Genomic DNA, 24168 nt, shown 5'->3' with positions numbered 1-24168 from the left:
AAACAGCATTTCGTAAGGGGAGACGCCCAAATCCCGTCTTGGCTGGGTGCGAATTTGCAACAGGGCGAGGGGTAGGCATTTGGTAACTGTCTTCAGGCCCTGCCTCCCTTCCCAAGAGATGGGGTATTGGTGCACTCTGACGTCAGGGCTCTGGGGCTTTAATTTTTACCTCCACAGGTCGAATTGCGAGCCCCCCCCCCGGTTCCCTTTGGCGACCCAAACCCTAGGGTCTATCTCTGTCAATCGGGACTCACTAAGGTATGACATGGTAATGGCTAATTCTTCCTCTTCTCCCACTTCTATTCGTAGTCCGAAACGGACTATTAAATCCCGTCCCAACAACCCATAGGGAAGGTGCGGGAGGTGAAGGAGTTCCACTTAGAGCTCCTCCTCCTCCAGCCGCAAGGGTTGCGGTTCAAATATTCTTGCACTGAAAACCCCACCCTTTACTCCTGAAATGTTTAATGTTTTAGCCTGGAAGCCAACCCCCCTAGGATGGAGGGGGATTGAGGACCTGCCGGGGCCTGTGTCAACTAAGAAAGTAACATCTTGTCTAAATGGGCCCACCCGTAAATTTACCAGGGGTTCTTGGTAGGCCCGTGTTCCGATCCTCCCCTGACTTCCCTAATCCATTTGTTCGCGCTCCATTTCATACATCCCTTCTCGCTCCCTTTTAAAATCGGGACAATCCCTCCTGAAGTGTCCCAGTTTCCCGCAATGGTAACATCCGGCCGCCTGAGGCCGTTCGATTCCATAAGATCCTCCTCTCCCACTTCTGCCCTGTCTCGCTCCTCTCCCTCTCCAACTTTCCCTCGACCTTCCTCTTTCCATCCCATAACCTTCTTCCCCCATTCCGGTGGATTTACAAGCTTCCCGTATGGCTGCCACCATCATTTTTGTCTTCTGTTTCTCCCTTATTACATCCCTCTGAATGTACACCTTCTGTGCTTCCCGTAATAATTCTGCAACATCTTTTTCAGCCCAATCCTCCACTTTCTGTAATTTCTTCTGAATGTCAGGCCATGACTTAGTCACAAAGTGCACCTTAAGCATGCCCTTGCCTATTTCCCCATCGGGGTCTAAACCTGAATACTTTCGCATGGACTCCCGCAAACGGTCTAAAAACTCACTCGGGGATTCATCCTTTTTCTGTCCAACTTCGAATGCTTTCGCTAAATTCCGCTGTTTAGGCACGCAGGTTTTGAATCCCCTGATTATAAGGTTTCTGAGGTCTGTCATATTAGCCCGTCCCCCCTCGTCATTATGATCCCACCGGGGGTCCCCTAAGGGGTACTTCTGCTCTCCACGCTGAGGGCCGTCCTGATGCTCCCTATCCCAAATGGCCATTGCACTATTCCGGATCATGACAATTTCATCGTAATTAAATAGTATTCTCATCATGGCCTGCAATTCGGCCCATGTGTATATACTGGGCCCCAGAAATTGATCTAATTGTGTTCCCACACTGACAGGGTTGTCCAGTAGACGGGGTAGTTCATTACGGAGTTGTCGGATATCCCCAGAATTTAAAGGTTGTACTACGAATCCGGTCCGTTCGTTCCCAAACGGCACCTCTTGTAAAGGGTTCATCTGTTCAACATTGTTAACCCTCTCAGCACCCAATCTCTCTTCTTGATCTCTCCGCATCTCAATTCGGGCTGATCTCCTAATACCTGGGGTGGGCTCTTCTTCCCTTCCTGTGTCCCCCCCCAGCAGGCTCTCCCTCACTGAGCATGACCTGCCGGGAACCGGGATTATCCGACGCAGGAGGGAGGTCCGCGCTGGACGCCTGGCCGTGCGCGGGTTGTACATACGGGGGCGGGGCAGAAGGGGGCAAACCGTCGGTGAGGACGTCCCAAGACTTCTGGGGCTTTCTCGGGTCTGTTTGTGGAATCAGAGGATAGAGACTCGTGGGGTCCCCGCAGTCACTCGCCAACCAGGCGGCGGCGTATTTGCTCTCTTCTGGGTCAAACAGTTGTTTTCTGTTAACATATATGTTTAGGAGTTGACACACCCAGTCTTCATCAGACCCATACTCGGGCCAAACTACCGAGGGGGCACGGATAGGTTCTTTGGTCCATATAAAACAACAATATTTTATCATGGTCTCTTTCTTTAAGTCCTTTGTTCTACTGCTTTCCGTCCATAAACTCAATTTCCGACCTAGTGGACTATCGGGGGGTATTTCTTTTCCATTTACAGTCCTTCCTGACTTGTCCTTAGTGGACCTAAAAGTCTGATTTCCCATGGTCTATCTTCGGTCCTGGTCTTAAACGCCTGAAGCGTTTTCACAGATGACCGTCAAAACCACAATTTCCCATGGTCTATCTTCGGTCCTGGTCTTAAACGCCTAAAGCATTTTCACAGATAACCGTCAAAACCACAATTTCCCGTGGTTTATCTTCGGTCCTGGTCTTAAACGCCTAAAGCATTTTCACAGATAACCGTCAAAACCACAATTTCCCATGGTCTATCTTCGGTCCTGGTCTTAAACGCTTAAAGCGTTTTCACAGATGACCGTCAAAACCACGTGGCCAACAAGGAAGAACAAAAGAAACTCTCTTACCTTGATCCGTGCACGGAGTTGTCTGGCCTTTTTAAATGTGTGTACCCCCGCGTATAGTCACTAACCGGTCGTCCCAACACTCGTCCGTGTGTTCCTTTTCTCGGGATCCAAAATTATTTTAATGAGCCGGGTCACTCTCTTGGCCGACGGCTGACGGACCAAGCCGATCCAGTGAGCAGTATAAATATATACCAGACGCGTCTTTTTGTATCAGACTTGATCCACGAGCCGAAGAGAGCCCCGGCAATAATTATTGCATCCCGGAAGAGCCCCCAATTGTGCAAGATAGGGGACTCTGCGACCCCCATCAGGCACTCTGCTTCCCTTCCCAAGAACAAAGACACGGAGGAGTTCGTCCAAAACTATTTATTCAGTTCTGCAGAACCGGGTGTTACCTCAATGGCTTCCCACAAGGCACACACACAGATTGTAATCCCCGCACGTTATATACATGTAGGAGTGGGCGGGGCCTTCTACTGTCTCAGCCAATGAGTGTTAAAGTTCCCCACTGTCCTCCTGATGGATGAGATTATTTGGTTATTCACCCAGCCAATCAGTGTTCGAGTTCCCCGCTTCTCCCTTATATGGATGATGACGTACAGCCGTGGTTGTGGGCGGTCCCTCAGCCACGAGGAAAGCTGTTTCCATTGTTCCATTCATGAAAATCTGGGGGAGTGTCTGCTCGTGCTTACTACAAGGTAGAGAAGACTAAAATGGTGGCTTTGTACTTACTATGTGCTTACTACAGCAGTTAATGATTTAAAAATTACACCACCCCCTACACTGGAAAATGAGATAAGAGTAATTTGATGGTTGTCTTTTACCAGTGCAGACTCATAGGCCACAGGGCTTTTCTCTGTGCAATACACCACTGCAACTCTATGACTCTAAAATGCATCAGTGTCCCTCTCAAAAACTGTCTCACACTATTTTGAGCTTGCAACAACTAGATCATAAGAGTGGCCTAAAGATTAATAGCAGTTTCCTACTTCTGGAAAATGAGTAAGGTGATAAAAAGTATTGTGATCATTGGAAGATTTAAAGGGACTACTTTCCTTAGAAACGAAGTCAATAAAAACATTTTTTTTTTCAAAGGGAAGGAACTGGGATTACGGGAGACATAGTTCTCAGAGGAATAACAGGGATTCCATCAGGACCAGGCAAGGTCTCTGATTGAATGTCACAAGATATGGCTACATACCAGAAGTGGCTGTTTTGTTAACACAGTTACTGCCATGTTTGTATATTGTTACTTTTTACAGCTCCACCTACTCATATTGCTCTGCATGTTAGCTTTCAGTGAACATTATATATTACTTGCTTTTCAAAGCTGTACAACATTACATAAACTACAGATCAAAAGGGTTATGGGATTCAAGAAAATAGAATGGGAAAAATAAGAGTTTAGATAACAGTGATCAAACCTAATGAAATAATGAAGAGAATTCATAGAAGTCAAATTTGCCAAAGCACCAATGGAACAAGAAGCAACTCATCTTTCATATTTTAATTACTTCTATTTAATAATTCTAATGATTGCTTATAGACTTGAGCATGAATGCAGCTGATATCATTCGAGGCAGGAGAACTGCAGAAATGGTTAGAGACAAAGAAGTGGTGCCAGATAAATATACTGAATTCGTCATCTAAGTTCAACAAGAGATAAAAAGAAGTGCAGACTAGAAATCAGAACTTCCAGTTTCGTACTGATATTGTAGTTTTATATCAATGGTCTCAGTACAATGACAGTGCAAAATATTCTGTAAGACAGACAAAAATTATCATAGACCATACCAGTTTGAAGTGCAGGCTCTTGTATCAACTCCTGCAACAACAGATTACTATGATTTCAAAAATGAATTGGAAGAGGCACAAACTGAAAGAACAGGATAGATACATCATATTTGGCAATGCAAGCATCCACGTCAAAACTTAACAGACAAATACAGAGAATAGAGGAAATAGTGGATAATATCCAGGAGAAGCTTGATCCTAAGCAGTGAGTGTTGCAAAGTTTTGGTTAACTATAGTAGTGTTAAAAGATTGAATCTCAACCGTGAATGTGGGTCTAAGTTATTGACCAAACGGGCCCATTAATTGTGAAGAGTACAGTGGGACTTACATTATATCCTCAGGCAACTCATTAAGTCCTAGGGTTAACATTTCACTCAAGGGATGTGCAGTACAAAATTTTCTATCACATTATGAACATAAATATTAAGAAAAAAATCTTCTGCTCTATAAGTTAATCTTCATTTGTTGCAAAATAGCAGTGACTTTACAAGTAATATTTATACCAGCCATATTGAAGAGGCATAATTTTCAAACAGATTAGAATATATAACACATAGATTCAGACATGTTGTGCATATTTTCATCCAAGATTCCAAACCTGGCCTGTCCCAAATGCATCTGCACAGGAGTAGTGTTATAGATAAAGATACACTTCTTTGTCACAATGCTGATTGCCATATTTCAGAAGTTGAAAATTTAAAAAGAAATTGGACAGTGATTGTGGAAATTTAAGTGTGTAAGGTAAGCGAGGAACAATGGGATAGGGTTACCAGGGTGCCAGGTGGGTAGGATGCCAAGACTCCAGGTATGTGATGAGTCGTTAGCATAGGTGAGTGGTGAAGATACATAAAGGGCCTCAGATCTGAAGATGGTTTGACTCTAGATGGAGAAGTGTTGAGTGCTGGGCAGGGCCAATGTTGGTGGTGCTGTGATCCAGGTGAATATCGCTTCACCAAAGGGAAAGGTCTTGTTTCTGGTGGGTCATGTAACAGGCTGGCAGCAAAAAAGAAGGTAATAGGTGTGGCTGGGTCTAGTGCAATCAGGTTGGATATGTAAGGTGGAAGTGGGATTCAGAATGATGGTTGACAGTATCATGTCTATTGTTGGGGGGGGGGGGGGTAGAAGTGAACATGGATGCTGATTTCAGGTCTGGGAAGATCAGGCTGGTAGGGACGTGTTGGGGTTCACAGCACCAGGCTGGCGACAGTGATGGGTTGGTAATGTGCAATCATGGTGGGGAGATCTGGTCAGAGGGTGGTTGTCAGAGATCTGAGAGGTCTGAGACAGTGGCTTAGGTCTAGTTGGGGACATAAGTGGTGAGTCAAAAGGTCAAGTTAGCAGTTATCCAGCATTTAGACTAATGTTTTAATATGTTAGTTTTTCCTGAATAATTATTAGCTAAGTGAAGTAAAATGCAACAGACTTTGTTGGCAGGTTACAGATGCAGAAGAAATGAGCATCAGAGAATTCTTATTCCTGGACAATTACCATGGAGTCAACTGTATTGGGGATTCTGTGTGGTCCCAATTCAGAACTTCAGTTGATGTTACTCCAATGACTCTCTGGCCAAGAGAGTATCTGGCCATCATATTTTGAATTTCAAAATAGAGACAAAGGGATGTAGATCAGGTCAGAAAGTCATTTGAACTCTGACCTTGGTGCATCACTTTCAAGAAAACATGTGATTGCAGTCATGTGCCTGAGACAGCCCTTGTAGTGTTAATGATAAATGTTTATGCCGTTGAATTTGTAATATGATGTGGAGGAGTCGATTTTGGACTGGGGTGAACAAAATTTTTAAAAATCACACAACTATATATTGAAGAAATCTAGACTGCTGTTGTTCAATGTATCATTTCAGTTGCATTACACTGTAATCTTTTGCTATAAATTCTGTGTCTTATGGTCCTGCTCCACTACCACCTGATGAAGGAGCAGTGCTTCGAAAGCTAGTGCTTCCAAATAAACCTGTTGGACTATAACCTGGTGCTGTGAGATTTTGAATTTGTGATAGGTAGAGCAAACAAATCAAGGCTAACGGCTTACCTATGGCTTCAGAATAGGAAATATAAAGAATCAGCTCAGAAGAATCATGTTTTTAGTTCTCTTACATCCATACCTCACAATTAGCTTTCACAAATATCGCCTTTCCATGCTAACTGTGCAAGCTATTATGAATATTCACACCTCTGTGGTTCTTTTTTAACTTGCTAAAGAAAAGAGTGCATAACTAGGCAAGGTTGAGAGTGGCCCTACAGTGAATGGTTGTCAATATTGGTATATTACTGACTGTGAAGGAGGATTTGTTCCAGGAATCTGTGGATATCAGGTGTGACGTGTCCCAAAAACTTGAGTTTCCAGAGTGCTGGTTTTCAGGCATGTTGGGACAGCTGATTCTTTGCCATTGTCCTTTTTGCCAGATATCTCACCTCCTTTCAGTTTTTCTCTGTGTCCATCCCCTCTGTCCTGTTGAAGGACACGTTGCTGAGAACAAGACAGCTAGTGTTGCTGCTATTGATTTGCCTCTTGCTTTCTCAGAAGTGTAAATAGATCTGCAAAAATTACTTCCAGGCTAAGGTGAATACTGCTGGTAGGGAAACATATCTGAAGGTCAGAGAAGTGCAGGAGAGGTGAAGCCATTGCCAAAAAGTTGACAAACACTGTCAAGTGCTGAAAGCAGGATCAAGAACAAATGCTGTGAACATCTGTTTTCATCTAGCCAAAGCTGGTCTCTTCAGCTTCACAAATCAAAGGCTTCCCAGCCCATCTGAGAAGCTTCCAGTTCCATACACTCTCATCAGAGACGCTGGAGAGTTGCTGACAGGGCAGAAACAAATGTATTAGCTGGTGAGGGCCAGAATGCTAATTTAAAACAGTTTTAAGTACCTACTATGATAGATATAAAATTTCTGGAGAAGTTCAGCAGGTCTGGCAGCATCTGTCCTCGAAGGGCCATTGGACTGAAAATGTTAACTCTGATTTCTCTCCACATATGCTGTCAGATGTGCTGAGCTTTTCCAGCAATTTCTGTCTTTGTTTCTAATTTCCAGCATCTGCATTTCTTTTGCTGGCTCAGACAAGATAAATGTCTGAGCCAGCAACTACACTGGTGTTCCTGATTGCTTTCAATTGAACCCTGGGGAAACCAGGAATTGGGTGAAACTCCAACACCCTGCATACTGCCAGATCTGCTTCTCTTCTGGGAAAAGTTTCACATTAACCTCTACCCCATCCATCATAAAACAATGGTTAGGAGTCCATAAAGCCTTTCAGTGATTCACCTCCAAATCACTGCTCTCTCCCATAATTCTGTTCATCCTTGAACAGCCCGTGTTCAGAAAATTAAATTTAATTCTGTCAGGATCTGCAGAGTTGCAGTGCTGTGTCAGTTAGCAGTGTAAGTTTCTCTCTCTCTCTCTCTCTCACTCACCCCTCCCACCCCTATCCTGCACTGACCTCACTATGTGCTGCCTTTGTCTGTTCCTCTCCCTTTTAAAAGTGCTGTTGTTTTGACTTTTCTTTTCTCCAAAGTTCCATAACAATGCAACAGCATTAAACAGTAATTGATGCTCCTGAAATTCTAGGAAATCACTTCCAACACTTAAAATACCTCAAAAAAGGAGTGAATTCATGTATCGCTGATCATTGGAGTGTGTCTGAGAAAATTAACAAACAGTGAAATTCACAACAAATCTTGGAGGAACCTGTTTGGGAGAGGTCACAGCATGGAAACAAATAAGTGAATATTTTGAAGTGTGGACTTACAATAAATCTGCAGTAATGAAGAAAGTGGGTTCTTCCTTGATTATATGTTTTATTGAATTGTGTCTCTTGATTAAACTTAAATATATATGCCATATGTATAAAGTTAGCCTGGAGCAGTGTTTTGTAGAGTAATAACACAGTGCTATATTCTGGGCCTGTATATTTAAAAAAGGAAAAATGACCTTAAGTAGAGTGATATGCTCTTCTTGTCGGATATGGGGGTTTAGTGAGAATTTACGTGTTCCTGACGATTAGATCTGCAATAAATGCCATTTGTTGCGAATCCGATCAAATCAAATGGATTGGTTGGAGACACAGATAGAGGAAATAAGGAATTTACAAGTGCAAGTGGATGTGATGGATGGCAGTTATAAGAAGTCAGAAAAGTTGCAGATACTGTCACATAGATGGGTTAACTCCAGGAAAGATAAGAGAGTAGGCAGGTAGTGCAGGAGTCTTCTATGGCTATCCCCATTTCAAACACGTATGCTGTTTTGGAAAATGTAGAGGGTGATGGATTCTCAGTGGAATGTAGCATAAACAGCCAGATTTCTGGTATCAAGACTGACTCTAATGCGATGAGAGGTACGTCGGGTTCCAAGAGATTAATTGTGTTGGGGAACTCTCTAGTCTGAGGTACAGACAGATGTTTCTGTGGCCAGCAGCGAAAAAGCAGAATGGTGTGTTGCTTCCCTGGTGCCAGAATCAAGAATGTCTTAGAAAGGGTGCAGAACGTTCTCAAAGGGGAGAGGGACTAGCAGGTCGCCATTGTACACATTGGAACCAATAACATAGGAAGGAAAAAGGATAAGATTCTGAAGAAAGAATATAGAGAGTTAGTCAAGAATTTAAAAAGTACATCCTCAAGAGTAGTATTACCTGGATTACTCCTGCTGCTGCGAGCTAGTGAGGGCAGGAATGGGAGGATAGAGCAGATGAATTCATGGCTGAGGAGCTGCTGCATGGGAGGAGGATTCATATTTTTGGATCATTGAAATCTCTTCTGGGATAGAAGTGACCTGTACAAGAAGGACGGATTGCACCTGAATTGGAAAGGGACTAGTATACTGGCAGGGAGATTTGCTTAGAGCTGCTTGGGAGGATTTAAACTAGTAAGGTGGGGGTGGAGAGGGGGTGGGGGGGAGCAGGGGGGACCAGCGAGATAGTGGGGAAAGAGATCAATCTGAGACTGGTACAGTTGAGTACAGAAGTGAGTTAAACAGTCAGGGCAGGCAGGGGCAAGTTAGGACTAATAAATTAAACTGCATTTATTTCAACGTAAGGGGCCGAACCGGGAAGGCAGATAAACTCAAGGCATGGTTAGGAACATGGGGCTGGGATATCATAGCAATTACAGAAACATGGCTCAAGGATGGACAAGACTGGCACCTTAATGTTCCAGGATACAAATGCTAGAGGAAGGACAGAAAAGGAGGCAAGAGAGGAGGGGGAGTGGCATTTTTGATAAGGGATAGCGTTACAGCTATACTGAGGGAGGATATTCCCAAAAATGCATCCAGGGAAGTTATTTAGATTGAACTAAGAAATAAGAAAGGGATGATCACCTTTTTGGGATTGTATTATCGACTCTCCAAACATTCAGAGGGAAATTGAGAAACAAATTTGTGAGGATATCTCAGTTATCTGTATGAATAATAGAGTGGTTGTGGTAGGGGATTTAACATTCCAAACATAGACTGGGACTGTCATAGTGTTAAGGGTTTAGATGGAGAGGAATATGTAAAGTATGTACAAGAAACTTTTCTGATTCAATACATGGATGTGCCTACTAGAGAAGGTGCTAAACCTGACCAACTCTTGGGAAATAAGGCAGAGCAGGTGACTGAGGTATCAGTGGGGGAGCACTTTGGGTGAGCGACCATAATTCTATTCATTTCAAATTAGTGATGGAAAAGGGTAGACCAGATCTAAAAGTTGAAGTTCTAAATTGGAGGAAAGCCAATTCTGATGGTATTAAGCAAGAATTTTCAAAAGCTGTTTGAGGGCAGATGTTTGCAGGTAAAGGGATGGCTGGAAAATGGGAAGCCTTCAGAAATGACATAACACAAGTCCAGAGACAGTATATTCCTGTTAGGGTGAAAGGAAAAGCTGGTAGGTATAGGGAATGCTGGATGACTAGAGAAATTGAGGGTATGGTTAAGAAAAAGAAGAAAGTATATGCCAAGTATTGTCAAGATAGATCGAATGAATCCTTAGAAGAGTATAAAGGAAGTAGAGGTATACTTAAGGGGAAATCAGGAGGGTAACAAGGGGACATGAGATAGCTTTGGCAAATAGAATTAAGGAGAATCTAAAAGATTTTTACAAATACATTAAGGATAAAAGGGTAACTAGGGAAAAAATAGGGCCTCTCAAAGATCAGCAAGGTGGCCTTCATGTGGAGCAGCAGAAAATGGAGGAGATACTAAACAAGTATTTTGCATCAGTATTTACTGTGGTAAAGGACATGGAAGATATAGAATGTAGAGAAATAGATGGTGACATCTTGAAAAAGGTCCATATTACAAAGGAGAAAGTGCTAGATATCTTGAAATGCGTGAAGGTGGATTAATCCCCAGGACCTGGTCAGGTGTACCTAGAACTCCATGGGAAGCTAGGGAAGTGATTGCTGAGCCCCTTGCTGAGATATTTGTGTCATTGATAGTACCAGGTGAGATGCCAGTCGACTGGAGGTCACCTAAGAAAGGTGGTAAGGACAAGACATGGAGCTAAAGACCAGTGAGCCTGATGTCAGTGGTAGGCAAGCTGTTAGAGGGAATCCTGAGGGATAGGATTTACATGTATTTGGAAAGGCAAGGACTGATTAGGAATAGTCAACATGGCTCTGTGCATGGGAAATCATGTTTCACAAACTTGATTGAGTTTTTGAAGAAGTAACAAAGCGGATTATGAGGGCAGAGCCGTAGACATGATCTATATGGAATTCAGTAATGCGTTCAATGAGGTTTCCCATGGGACATTGGTTAGCAAGGTTAGATCTCATGGAATACAGGACTAACTGGCCATATGGATACAGAACTGGCTCAAAGGTAGAAGACAGGGTGGTAGTGGAAGTTTGTTTTTCAGACTAGAGGCCTGTGACCATTGGAGTGCAGCAAGGATCAGTGCTGGATCCACTACTTTTCATCATTTATATAAATGATTTGGATGTGAGTACAAGAGGTATAGTTAGTAAGTTTGCAGATGACACCAACATTGGAGGTGTTGTGGACAGCAAAGAAGGTTACCTTAGATGACAACAGGATCTTGATCAGATGAGCCAATGGGCTGAGAAGTGGCAGATGGAGTTGGATTTAGATAAATGTGAGGTGCTGCATTTTGGGAAAGCAAATCTTAGCAGGATTATGCACTTATTGCTAAGGTCCTAGGGAGTGTTGCTGAGCAAAGAGACCTTGAAGTGTAGGCTCGTAGCTCCTTGAAAGTGGAGTCACAAGTAGATAGGATAGTGAAGAAGGTGTTTGGTATGCTTTCCTTTATTGGTCAGAGTATTGAGTACAGGAGTTGGGAGCCATGTTGCGGCCGTATAGGACATTGGTTAGGCCACTTTTGAAATATTGTGTGCGATTCTGGTCTCCTTCTTATAGGAAGGATGTTGTGAAACTTGAAATGGTTCAGAAAAGATTTACAAGGATGGTGCCAGGGTTGGAGGATTTGAGCTATGGGAGAGGTTGAATAAGTTGAGGCTGTTTTCCGTGGAGCATCAGAGGCTTAGGGGTGACCTTATAGAGGCTTATGAAATCATGACGGGCATGGATAGGATAAATAGGCAAAGTCTCTTCCCTGGAGTGGGGGAGTCCAGAATTAGAGGGCATAGGTTTGGGGTGAGAGGGTAAAGATATAAAAGGGATCTAAGGGGCAACTTTTTCATGCAGAGGGTGGTACATGTATGGAATGAGCTGCCATAGGAAATGGTGGACCCTAGTACGATTGCAACATTTAAAAGGCATTGGATGGGAATATGAATAGGAAGGTTTTGGAGGGATATGGGCCGGATGCCCGCAGGTGGGATTAGATTGGTTTGGGATATCTGGTTGGCATGGACGAGTTGGACTGAAGGGTCTGTTTCCGTGCTGTAAATCTCTATGACTCTATGACTCCAAAATACTTGCTCATTGTTGGAAGGTGGTTTCCAATTCACATTCCTCTGAAAATGGCCATATGACTTAGGAGTCAGCAATTCAACTCATGAAATGACTGAAGCAAAATCTACAAGACTACCTCTCATAGATAGTCACACTTGACATCACACATCTTTTAATGTCTTAACCTAGTGTGCACAATTAGGCTGCATTTTTACTGTAGGTACCAGTCTCACGTCATTTAATGCAATACACACTACATTTTACAGCTCTTCCCATTAATTCTTAGCAATATTGATGCATTTTTATGAGTTTTCCTCACTTCACAGAACTTTATAGCCTCTGCACAATCTGTACAGCCTGATTTTTTTTTAAAAGTGTCAGCTTTAGTTCAGGGGTCACACTCTCATCCCAGAATCTGAGGCTTGAGTGTTCAAGTCCCTGTTCTGACAGTTCAGTGCATAATCCAGGCTGACATTCCTTACTGGTGTACGTTGGAGTGTGCATTATAAGAGGTGCTGTCTTTCATATGAACTGGTAAACCAAGTTTTCTCATGTCATTTCAGAGAAATGAAGAAGATCCCTGTGGGAAGCCTGGTTGGTATGTATCCCCCAATCAATGTCACCAGAATAATTACTTGCTTATTGCCTCATTGCTATTTAAGCCCAAATTTACTCTCACTATTTAATAATCAAAGGTTACCCCGTTAAGACAGAAAATGGCAAAACAAAGTTCTCTCAGAGGTTCGTGAGTCTTTGGAACATTCTCCCTGAAATGATGGTGGACAAAGAGTTTTGAATTTCCTTAAGGCAGAAGTAGATAAATTCTTGCAAAGCAAGGTTTTGAATGGATATCAGGCATTGGCAGGTTATGTATGTGAGATTATGATCAGATCAGTCATCATATTGAATGGTGGAGCATGCTTAATGGACTGAATGATCAACTCCTGCCCTTGTACTTTCACATGACAACAGTGCCAACACTTCAAAAAGTTTTAAATTTACTCTCATAAGCTATGGAATGATCTGCAGTCATGAAAGAGGCTATATGAATACAAGACTTTCTTTCTTTCATTAAGGATAACATTTACCACATGCAATGAGATGATAAAAAAATTCAACTATTCTGGCTTTGCTTCTTCTTTCACTGCTGCTAACAGCATCTTTATCATAATATACTGAGCAGACATTACATTACTTCCAGGATCAAGATTTGTTTCAATTTATTACTGTCACATGTACTGAGATATAGTGAAAAGTATTGATTTGAATGCGATCTACGCAAATCATACCTTACATAAGTATATGACCAGTAGTAGAACAGGGTATAGAATATAATGTTACAGCGACAGCAAAGGTGCAGAGAAATCTTTTCTGAACCATTTCAAGTTTCACAACATCCTTCCTATAAGAAGGAGACCAGAATCGCACACAATATTTCAAAAGTGGCCTAACCAATGTCCTATACGGCCGCAACATGGCTCCCAACTCCTGTACTCAATACTCTGACCAATAAAGGAAAGCAAATTTAACATATGAGAGGTCCATTCAAAAGTCTGTTAACAGCAGGAAAGAAGCTGTTCTTGAATCTGTTCGTTCACATTTTCAAAGGATGGTGTCTTCTGCCCAATGGAATATGGTGGAAGAGAGTATAACTGGGGTGAGAGGAATCTTTGATTATGTTGGCTGCTTTCCTGAGGCAGCAGGGAGCAGAGATGGATGACTGGTTTACATTATGGATTGAGTTGTATTCATAGTTCTCTATAGTTTCCGTTGTGTTGGGCAGTGCAGTTGTCCTACCAAGCTGTGATGCATCCAGATAGGATACTTTTGATGGTTCACCAATGATAATTGATGAATCATTGTGGCCATGCCAAATTTCCTTGGCCTTCAAAGAAGTAGAGGCTTTGGTGTGCTTTCTTGGCTGTAGTGCCAATCTGGATAGACCAGGTCAGATTGTTGGTGATATTTACTCCTAGGAATTTAAAGCTGTCACCCATCTCCACCTCAGCACCATTGATACAGACAGGAGCATATTCCCCAGTCTGCTTCCCAGAAGTCAATGACCAGCTCCTTCATTTTGCTGAAATTGACGGAGAGGTTGTTGCCTTTACACCATGCCACTCAGCTGTCTATCTATTTTCTGTACTCTGTCTCATTGTTGTTTAAGATGCAACATATTATGGTAGTGTCATCAGTATTGTTGTTGTCATGACAACAACAACTTGCATTCATATAGCAGCTGGAAAGCAGAAAAAATCCAAACATTTTTCACAAAGGAGGGAGAATGAATCCTGAGACAAAGAAGCCTTTAGGAAGGCCAACCCCAAGTGTAGTCAAAGGGGTGATTTTTGAGGAACATCTTAAAGTAGGGTGTGAAAGTAGAATGGTAGATGGCTCCAATTTTAGAATTCAAAAGCTAGAGTTTTAGAAAATTTAAGGTTGAATTTAATATTGAAGCAAAACAGGGGAATGCAAAAGGTGTAAATATGGAGAAATGACAACTTGAGGCAGAAGAGGTGTAGTGCTGGAAGTTACAAAGGTAGTAGGAGGGAAGACCATGGAGGGATTTAAGCACAAAGTTAAAAACATTAAACCTGACGTTTTGGGGCAACATGCCTTGAGCTCAGAGGAAATTAGTTGCCACATGCTCTCAGGTTACAGAGTTGAATCAGAAGAACTCTTATCCCTGTGTATTATCATTTATAAGATTAGTGAGGAGGAATGAGGCGATCAGTAAGGAGGAATAATAGAAAGGTTTCTGCTACTCTAGTAATTTAATAAAAGTGTGAAATTATTTTTAACATGTGTCAGTGCAATTTGATTCCAAAATGCTTTGCAACATTAGCTCTGATAGATAACAGCTTGGATTTTATAGCATCTCCAACTCTGGCCCACAGCTATACCACCTTTCAAATGTGGCCAGGCATACATCAGTACCCTACTTTTAACATTGTTTTGAGTGGTTCATTAAAACAATGAAATCAGTTTGGCTTCATAAATTAGAATACCATCACATGTTTCTAAGGGATGCCGCAGAGTACCTTTATAGTAGCTGACCTACAATGAGATATAACCAGGAATATAACTGAGGTTAGTCAGCTTCACAACTGATGGTATCAAGCTCAGGCCAATGTAAGAACATAATGTCTAGCAAAGGTTTAAAAATCTGCACTTTGTAATATAAGTATGATTATTGGTTGACAATTATTATGTAAGTGGCTTTTCAGTGTCTGAGAATAAAATGTAAATCACACCATCAAACAAAGAGGTGGATATGAAATACAAATGGTGAATCCAATTTCATGATTGATTTTTATGTTTAAGCCTGGGCTCATTCCACAAAAAAATCATTTTAATTCTCAGCTATTTCAGGACCTAATTGAAGTAAAGTTGAATTTAAATTCATAAATTGGCAGGATAACCAAATAATGCTACAGATGTACTTTGTTTCTAACCATCTTTCAAGAAGACTGTGATTCACATTAAAATAGTCAATTCTCTGGGACAGATTGATGAATATTTGTGTGGCTTCCAGGTACTTAACACCTCCAAGAAATGATTGATTCTAACTACCTCAAGAGGTAAGCTTTCATATTAACTCTGCAACTATATTTCTAGAATATAATTTCCAAAAGCATTTACGTGATCCTTTTGATAACCAAATCCTTCCATAAAACTAACTTAATTTGTACAAAGGGGGAGCCTTGACTCATTGTTACTTCAGACAACAGAGCAAAATAGAGTGCTTTCATACCCACTCCAAGACATGAACACATAGCATAATCTAAGCTGATACTTTAGTGCAGTGTAATGAAGGATTGAAGTGTAAAAGATGCTGTCTTTTAGAGGACACATTAAACCAAGGTTTGATCTGCGCTTATATCCTCTTGATTAGACTAAAATATTCCCTGGCACTATTTTACAAGGTGAGTTATCTTGGTACAGAGGCAAACATTTATCTCTCAAAGAATATTGCCAAAAGCAGGTCATCTGGTTATTTATTGCTTATCATTATTATTTATATGAATGGATTATAATTTAAATTATATCATCTTTTCCTGTTAATAAGACATGATAGAAATAAGCTAATGATAGAATTTTCTTACATTATGGCAATGACTGTACTTTAAAAGGTGTATAACGGATTTGAAGTAGGATATTTGAGAACTTCTGAGGATGTGAAAGATGCCAGATATGGCACAAATTATCTATTTCTTTATACAGAAGTATTTTTAATATAAAAGGAATGAACAGCATAGTGTACTATATACAAGATGGCCTGCTGAAATTCGCCAAAGATCCTTAGACACCTTCCAAACCCATGACCACTTCCATCCTGAAGGATAAAGGCAGCAGATACATGGGAGCATCACCACTTGCAAGTTTCCCTTCCAGCCACTCATTATACTGACTTGGAAATATATTGCCATTCCTTCACTGTCACTGAGTCAAAATCCTGGAATTTCCTCCATAAAGATGAGTCAATCTACAGCATGTGGACTGCTGCTGTTCAAGAAGGCAGCTCACTACCACCTTCTCAAGGGCAAATAGCATGGGTAATAATTGCTGGCCAGGAGTGATGCCAGGAGTGAATAAAAAAAATTCCATTGAATGATTCAGTGTCTAGTTGTGAGGAATAGCTCTCCAGTTCCTAACATTATTTTTATATCACTGAAGTAGGACACTTGAATTGAACTTCCTGTGGCCGAACATTTCAACTCCCCCTCCCACTCTGCCGAGGACATACAGGTCCTGGGCCTCCTTCACCGCCACCCCTCACCACCCGACGCCTGGAGAAAGAACGCCTCCTCTTCCGCCTCAGAAGACTTCAATCCCAGGGCATCAATGTGGACTTCACCAGTTTCCTCATTTCTCCTCCCCCCCACCTTACCCAGATCCAAACTCCCAGCTCAACACCATCCTGATGACCTGTTCCATCTTTCCATCTTCCTTCCCATCTATTCACTCCACCTCCTCTCTGACCTATCACCTTTACCCCTTCCTCCATCAACCTCTTTCACTCTGAACTACCTTCTCCCCAGTCCCACCCCTTCCTATTTATCTCTCCACCCCCAAGGCTTCTAGCTTCATTCCTGGTGAAGGTCTCCTGCCTGAAACGTCAATTTTCCTGCTCCTCCGATGCTGCCTGACCTGTTGTGCTTTTCCAGCAACACTCTAATCTTGACTCTAATCTCCAACATCTGCAGTCCTCGCTTTCACCCACTTGAATTGAACAGCAATTATGAGTTAAAATGCTTATTATGTCCAAAAACAAGAACATAACTTTATTACAGATAGCATGTTCCAGTAAACAATTTAACAACACATGTTCTGAGGATGCCCTGTTGGATGATACTGTTCAGCTGACATTTTGAACCTGCAGGCCTGTTCTGGACAGACACTCTGCACTGATGCTATTTCTACAACTGAAAATTATATGTTCCAACAAGAAGAGGTATCCCTGGCTCCCAAGCTGATCTGTATACAATGTTCTCTCTTTCTCTGGCAGGGATCAATGTTGTCTGGGGCCCTTTGATTTTTCCAATGTCCTCCTCAACATCTCAATTAGATTCCATGCTGGTGGTTATCTTGTATCATTATTGTGCCGTCTTAAATTCCAGTCCTCCTCAATAATATCAGTCTTGTTGAAGGCAATACTATGATTTTAAAGAATAGTATATAAATGGTTTGAAGCTATGTATTGTCAGAGAAGCCTGCTGGTGTGACCAGTATAATATTGTCTCCCCACTGGTGCAAATAAAGACTGCTTGATATATTGACCTGAAGATGTGTTATGGAGTGTTTACTTTAAAGTCCACCATAAGACCTTCTCGTGTACACTGACAGCTCTGCAATGTAAGTTATCCATTATTGCTTTGAATGAAGTTTGTATGAGCTGTAAAAGTGCAAACCAGACAGCTAAAAGTTCCAATTTGACTGGGGAGCAGGAGAGAAACACTCATGAACCACAATGAGCTCCGTACCATTTTATCTCCAAAGCTTGATTCAAATAATTCATATTGACCTTTACTAGAGGAACAGAAGTCTGCCACTGAAGTCTTGAAGGAGTTGTCCTTGGGGTAAATATGTTTTGGAAGGTTTTGCTCAGGAGACAAACAGACCAGGGAAGGTTAGAGGGTAGGAAACTCAGGAAGTTGGTGATCACCCTGTTTCTCCAATCTAACAAAACAGTCCTCCAAAGCTGCTTAATAATACTCCAACATTTAACTGCTGATGGGATATCCTTAGCCTGTACCTGTCTTCCACCATGATCTAAATCACAGATTTAAAATCATGTCTGCCACAAATGCATCATTTTCACTTTCCTATCCACTTCATTCCCACTCACCAGGCAGGGATAAAATAAAGATAAATGTAACGACAAATGATGTGTGATCAAATCATGCCATCCAGAATCCAAATGATAAATTATTTTAATGTATCACTTCTCTCTCTCTCTCGTTAATCTTTCCACACTGTTCTCATTGAGAGAAGCAATGTTAAGTTCTGAGGAATTAAATATTTCACTTTTATTGTCGAAAAACATGCAGAAACCCTAATGTAGCCATAAATGTTACGCAAGAGTTTAACTGCTAATGAAACATCAGAATATTACTGTAAGTTTAGAGATACCATTTTTAAAATTTCCTTGGTTTTCAGATGGATGACTTCATTCATAACTTACTGTTTGCTTCTCTGATTGTTCTGTTCACTTAATGTGAAGTCTGGTCTGAGAGCCAATCATGCTAAATTATTGAATTCATAATCCTGCAATAATTAAACAGAGCAAAGTGGATTAGTCAGGACTTGGTGCAGAGACACTCATTGTTTGTATAGCAAGTGTTTATCTGGTCGCCTTTGGATATGTAGGTGAGGGGGGTTATAAATACCTTTGGAAAGTTGTCATACCATGACCTACCTAAAGTCAAAAATCTTCAGATTAAATTGCTAAGGTTTTTGATAGCAACCATAGCAATCTAATGCATATGGTTAAGAAAATAGATGTTGTGATGTAAGTATTATCATTGTGGAAATGGATCATTATAACAACTCTTGGAAGGGCATGTCATAGATGGGAAAAGAGGTGGGGAGGTAACATTTCTCAGTTCTCCTTAACTTTCAGTTGGTTTCGGCAAGATGCATTTTAGTTATACATCCTTATGAGATTCGTGATTTTCAACAATAAACACAAAGCAGCTTTCAGATATAACCATTCCTGTGTATCCATGAAGGCACTCTTCCTGAGAATCACATGAATAATAAATTAGTAAGTGCAGCATTTAACATTTTATGGTAAAAATAAGATTAGGTACCCAGATCCCAAGATTATGACTTTTCGCTTATTATTTTGGGGTTCTTTTTGGATTAAAATAAGTTAATACTTGAATAGAATATTTTATTGAATACGGAAGACTCATTCAGACCAAACTTATGGGCTACAGCACCAGCCAACATGCCACTTTGCAACTTATCCCATACTTGCACCTTTTCACTCTGCTCCATCACCATCTTCTTAGGCACAGTAGGAATACCACTTCACTTGGGGGCAATCCCGATAACACAAAGGGCACAAGGACGAGAGTGAGACACACACAACCAACTTCAAGGAGACAAAGCAAGAGAAGGGAGAGGCATGGAGATGCTGAGAATATCCAAGTGCAGATTTGGGGAGGGATTGTGTAAGTGAGTATGCACATTTCCATTCACATCTGTGCATTTCCCATAAAACAGTCTGGAAATCCACCATGCAATGCTTACAATTAGAGTCATAGAGTCATAGAGATGTACAGCATGAAAACAGGCCCTACAGTCCAACTCATCCATGCCGATCAGATATCCCAACCTAATCTAGTCCCATCTGTCAGCACTTGGTTGCCCCTTAGGTCCCTTTTATATCTTTCCCCTTTCACCCTAAACCTATGCCCTCTAATTCTGAAGTCCTCACTCCGGGGAAAAGACTGTCTCTTTATCCTATCCATGCCCCTCATGAATTATTTTTGGGTTTCCACAAAAGTGGTCATGGATACATAATTTTTGCCTGTGGAAGTTAATTAATGGGTTACTCATTTTTTGATGAATTCACAAAAACTGATTTCGCAGAGACAGAGGAATGACTATAATTTAACAGAGATAGTGGACGGACTCATGAGCTTAACAGTAGCATGGGCTATGGTGGGTTGAGTGGCAGATTTGAATGAGGTGTCTGGCAAAGCATACCTCATTGTGTGGAGCTCAATATCTATTTGTCTTATGCATTTATTGAGTAGTGAGGTGAGATTGTCTCTAGACTGCAGTGTGTTGCCAATTGATGAGGATTGTTGCTAGTTACACCCTTCATTGATGATTCGGTGATGCCGGTGTTGGACTGGGGTGTACAGTCCTCCACAATCGAGCCCTCCACAATTACCTGATGAAGGAGCGTCGCTCCGAAAGCTAGTGTGCTTCCAATTAAACCTGTTGGACTATAACCTGGTGTTGTGTGATTTTTAATCTTCATTAATGCTGCAACTCGTGTCATTAATATGCAGCTTCCTAACTTACCAAAATGAACAATGAAAAGGGTCAACATCAAAGTTGCAGTGGGTACCTGTCATATCCTGCTCACTGCTATTTGTGCAGAAGCGCCTTACTACTCTGCATGAAACCATCACTGGAGGGCAAGATCCATAGCTACCTGTCATGCACAACCCTCATCCACAGGCATTGGTATTTGACATCTGCCAACCCTAATAACTATCATGGCCCCTCTCCAATCCACTTGTTGGCCACCTAGGAAATATAGACTTGGCATTGCAAGTCACACCAGGAACTGGAATCAAAAGACTGCTGCAAAGATGGGTATCCCGCTCACAGACTGAACACAGCTTCATCTCAGGGCTGCCCACTCGGTCTCCTAGCCTGCATTCACATAATGTAACTGCCTTTCGAGGAGCAGTCCTTTTTATCTGCCAAGGTGGTACCATGCTGCTGCTACCTGCAAGATAGAAGGAAGAGAAAGCTTCACTGTCAGTGGTTAGAAGTGGCATGTAATGGATGGCACAGGCAGTGGGATTAATGAGAGAATTGCAATGCCCATGATGAGTGGTGCTTACTTGGTTTGCAGGACATAGAAAACTTAGCATTCCCATTGGAGAGCTCCCAGTCATCCTCAACAATGACTTTGATCCTCTCCTTATAAGGGTGTTGTGGGCTGTCTTCTCCTGTAATGAGTGAAAGGAATTCAGAGCAGGGAAATTGTTTGGCACAGTTGTTCCTGTCAGTGCAGGTGGAGGAAGAGTGGTAAGAGGTAAGTGGTAAGAGTGGTAAGAGCAGCACAGAGATCATGTCGCTTTTGTGATGTGGGAGGCTGAGGGTGAACAGCAAAAGATATTATAGACAATCATGAGAGTGGTCGGACATTAGGTTGGTGGGAGATGCATGGAGGAACACAGAGCGAGTGAGTGTGAGGCAGCAGAGAGAGGGTGGTTTTACCTACCCTGGGGAAGTGGAGAAGATCATTGACTTCCACCTGGCACTGTTAGCCATTCCTCTGAACCTTGGAGACTGTACTGAGCTGTGTGTTGACCTCAGAACAGACTGCCACGGTTTGAAGATGTGACGTCCACTGACAGTCGTCCACAAAGAAGACCCCCTATCCATCACCACCCCATTCTTCAGAACTTCATGGTACCTGTCGGAGAATATTGATGTAATCTTCCCCTTCTCCAATACCCTGGCTCCACTACTTTGCACAAAAGGTTTGGAATGCCAGTGCTCGTCCAAGGACAGGATGAATGTTTAAAGACAGCATGATGGTGCCAGTATTAGTGGTCTCTAGATGGATATTAATTGAGTGCTGAGTTGTTTTGGGAATCATGCATAATAATGTGTATCTGGAATCACACAAAAGGTGTACCATAGATGCAGGGTCATGATCAAGGTGAGGTTGATAGGATTTCTTGAGAAAACCAAGAAATTAAGCCAAGATTCAGAGGTTACCTCCTGTGTAGAATACGGCTGTGTGTTCCTGCTGGCAAAGTGACCTAGCAGAAACAAACAGTTCATGGGTGCCCCTGAGCTCCAAAAGGTACTCTCTTTAGTGTTGAAATAGTGTGTGTGTTGTTCAGAAAGCAGACATGCTGCAATGTCTTTCTCTTCCATGAAATTGTGAACTACTTTTATATATAATATGCAATATATACAGATGTAAACAGACATGCTTACCTCTCGGCAATGTTAATTTGTACATATATTTGTTTTTTTTTAAGTGTTTCATCTTTATCAGCATGAGGAATGCCAATGCCAACAAATTATACCACAGGTTAGATCCAGGATACATCGGTTTGTGTGTCATGTCAGTAATATTTTCTAATCTACAAACCACAAAAGTGTATCCTCTATTTTACAATTAAATTGCTTAGTTCTCAGCACACCAAATACATAAAGGTTTTTTTTTGCAATCTCTGGCAAATCACAGACAAGGATTATATGCAGAATTACTCTGACATGTCATGCAACTATTGTACATATCAGTGCCCTAATTCTTGGCAATGTCATCAGGCATCAATTTCGGAGCATTGCACACTATTTGGCATTTCTCACTGGAGTTCCCCAAAAACCACCAACAGGAAAACCAGATTTAAATTTCTGTCAACTAGAACTAAGACATTTTAAATTGGGACTTGGTTCCTATGCATTTCATCAGGACTTAATTTTGAACTTGGGAAGGAAATTTGGACCCATTGCACAACCTCATTTTCTAGAACAAAAAGAGAAAAAAAAATGCTGTAAATGCTCAACTGGTTACATTGGACGGTACCGTTATGGAGTGAAACAAGTTAACAGGAAAATCTTCTGCCGTCTCTCTGGAAAACTGTAAGATTTGGAAGCAGAATTCAGTCTATCAAGACTGCTCCACCATTTCATCATAGCTACTTCTCAACTCCATTCTTCTGCCTTCGCCCTGTAACCACTGTAAATTAGGAGGTAGGAAGGACATTTACGTAGGTAGAGTTGTGGTATACCTGCATCTCACTACCTCTACCAGATTTACAATATAGGCAGTGAGGCCTACAGTCAAACTTCAAAAATACTCGCCAATTCTTGAAGGAACTAGAATGGGCAGAGGGCACATTGAGAGCTGGTCTTCTGTTCCTTCTGCTGGCTCACCCCATCCCCCGTCCTATCTTCGTAACCCCACCCTTGCAACATACTCCACCCCGGAGCCCTTTGCTGTGGTATGTGTCCCTCCATGAACTGGGGTTCCAGTGCTTGTAATTTTAAAACAGCCACAATCTCTCTCTCTCTCTGCAGCAGCACTGTTCAGCAAAAGAGCTATCAGACTTTGATTGACCAGCAGCTTTTGTTTCCGGAGAAAGGCTCACCATGGGCAAAGCCAATGCCTGCCTGGCATGTGGTTTGGTGGGCCTTCACAAAAGGAGTGCCACTTCTCCAGCCAATGTGTGGGACTCCAGAATACTCATGGGAGCCACCCAACATTTCAGATAGGTCTTCTTCCATTTGTACAGTTACATAAACCTATTCTTATTCAATTGGTCCCATACGTTTCTAATAATTCTTCTTTTGAAGCACAACAAGTACCATGCAATAAACATGTCAAATATTTTAGAATCAATAATTTCTGCTTATTAACAACAGTAGTTGCATTTTTAGTCTGACATATTGACCACAGTAGCCCAAATCTGCTAACCTGGGTAAGGAGTAATGTTTCACCTGAATGGGTCAAAGGTAAGATGCCAGTTGGTGTGGGTATACGGTCAGTGACAGAATGATAAGGGGTTAGTGTTTGAGGGGGTCAGGTGGCAGTAGATGGAGTGGCAGGTGAGTAAGTAGATAAAAGTGAAGGTAGGTAGGTGAAGGGATTGAGTGGCAGAGGTGTAAAGAGCCAGGATGGTTAGATGGCAGGGTGCCAAGTGTTTGGATTGAAATGCAGTCATGTAT

This window comes from Chiloscyllium plagiosum, unplaced genomic scaffold, assembly GCF_037043375.1.
Source record: "Chiloscyllium plagiosum isolate Xiang-an unplaced genomic scaffold, Cpla_swu_hap1 HiC_scaffold_11, whole genome shotgun sequence".
NCBI classification, from domain to species: domain Eukaryota; kingdom Metazoa; phylum Chordata; class Chondrichthyes; order Orectolobiformes; family Hemiscylliidae; genus Chiloscyllium; species Chiloscyllium plagiosum.
The sequence above is the reverse complement of the archived record's forward strand: the minus strand, read 5'-3'. Positions refer to the sequence as shown.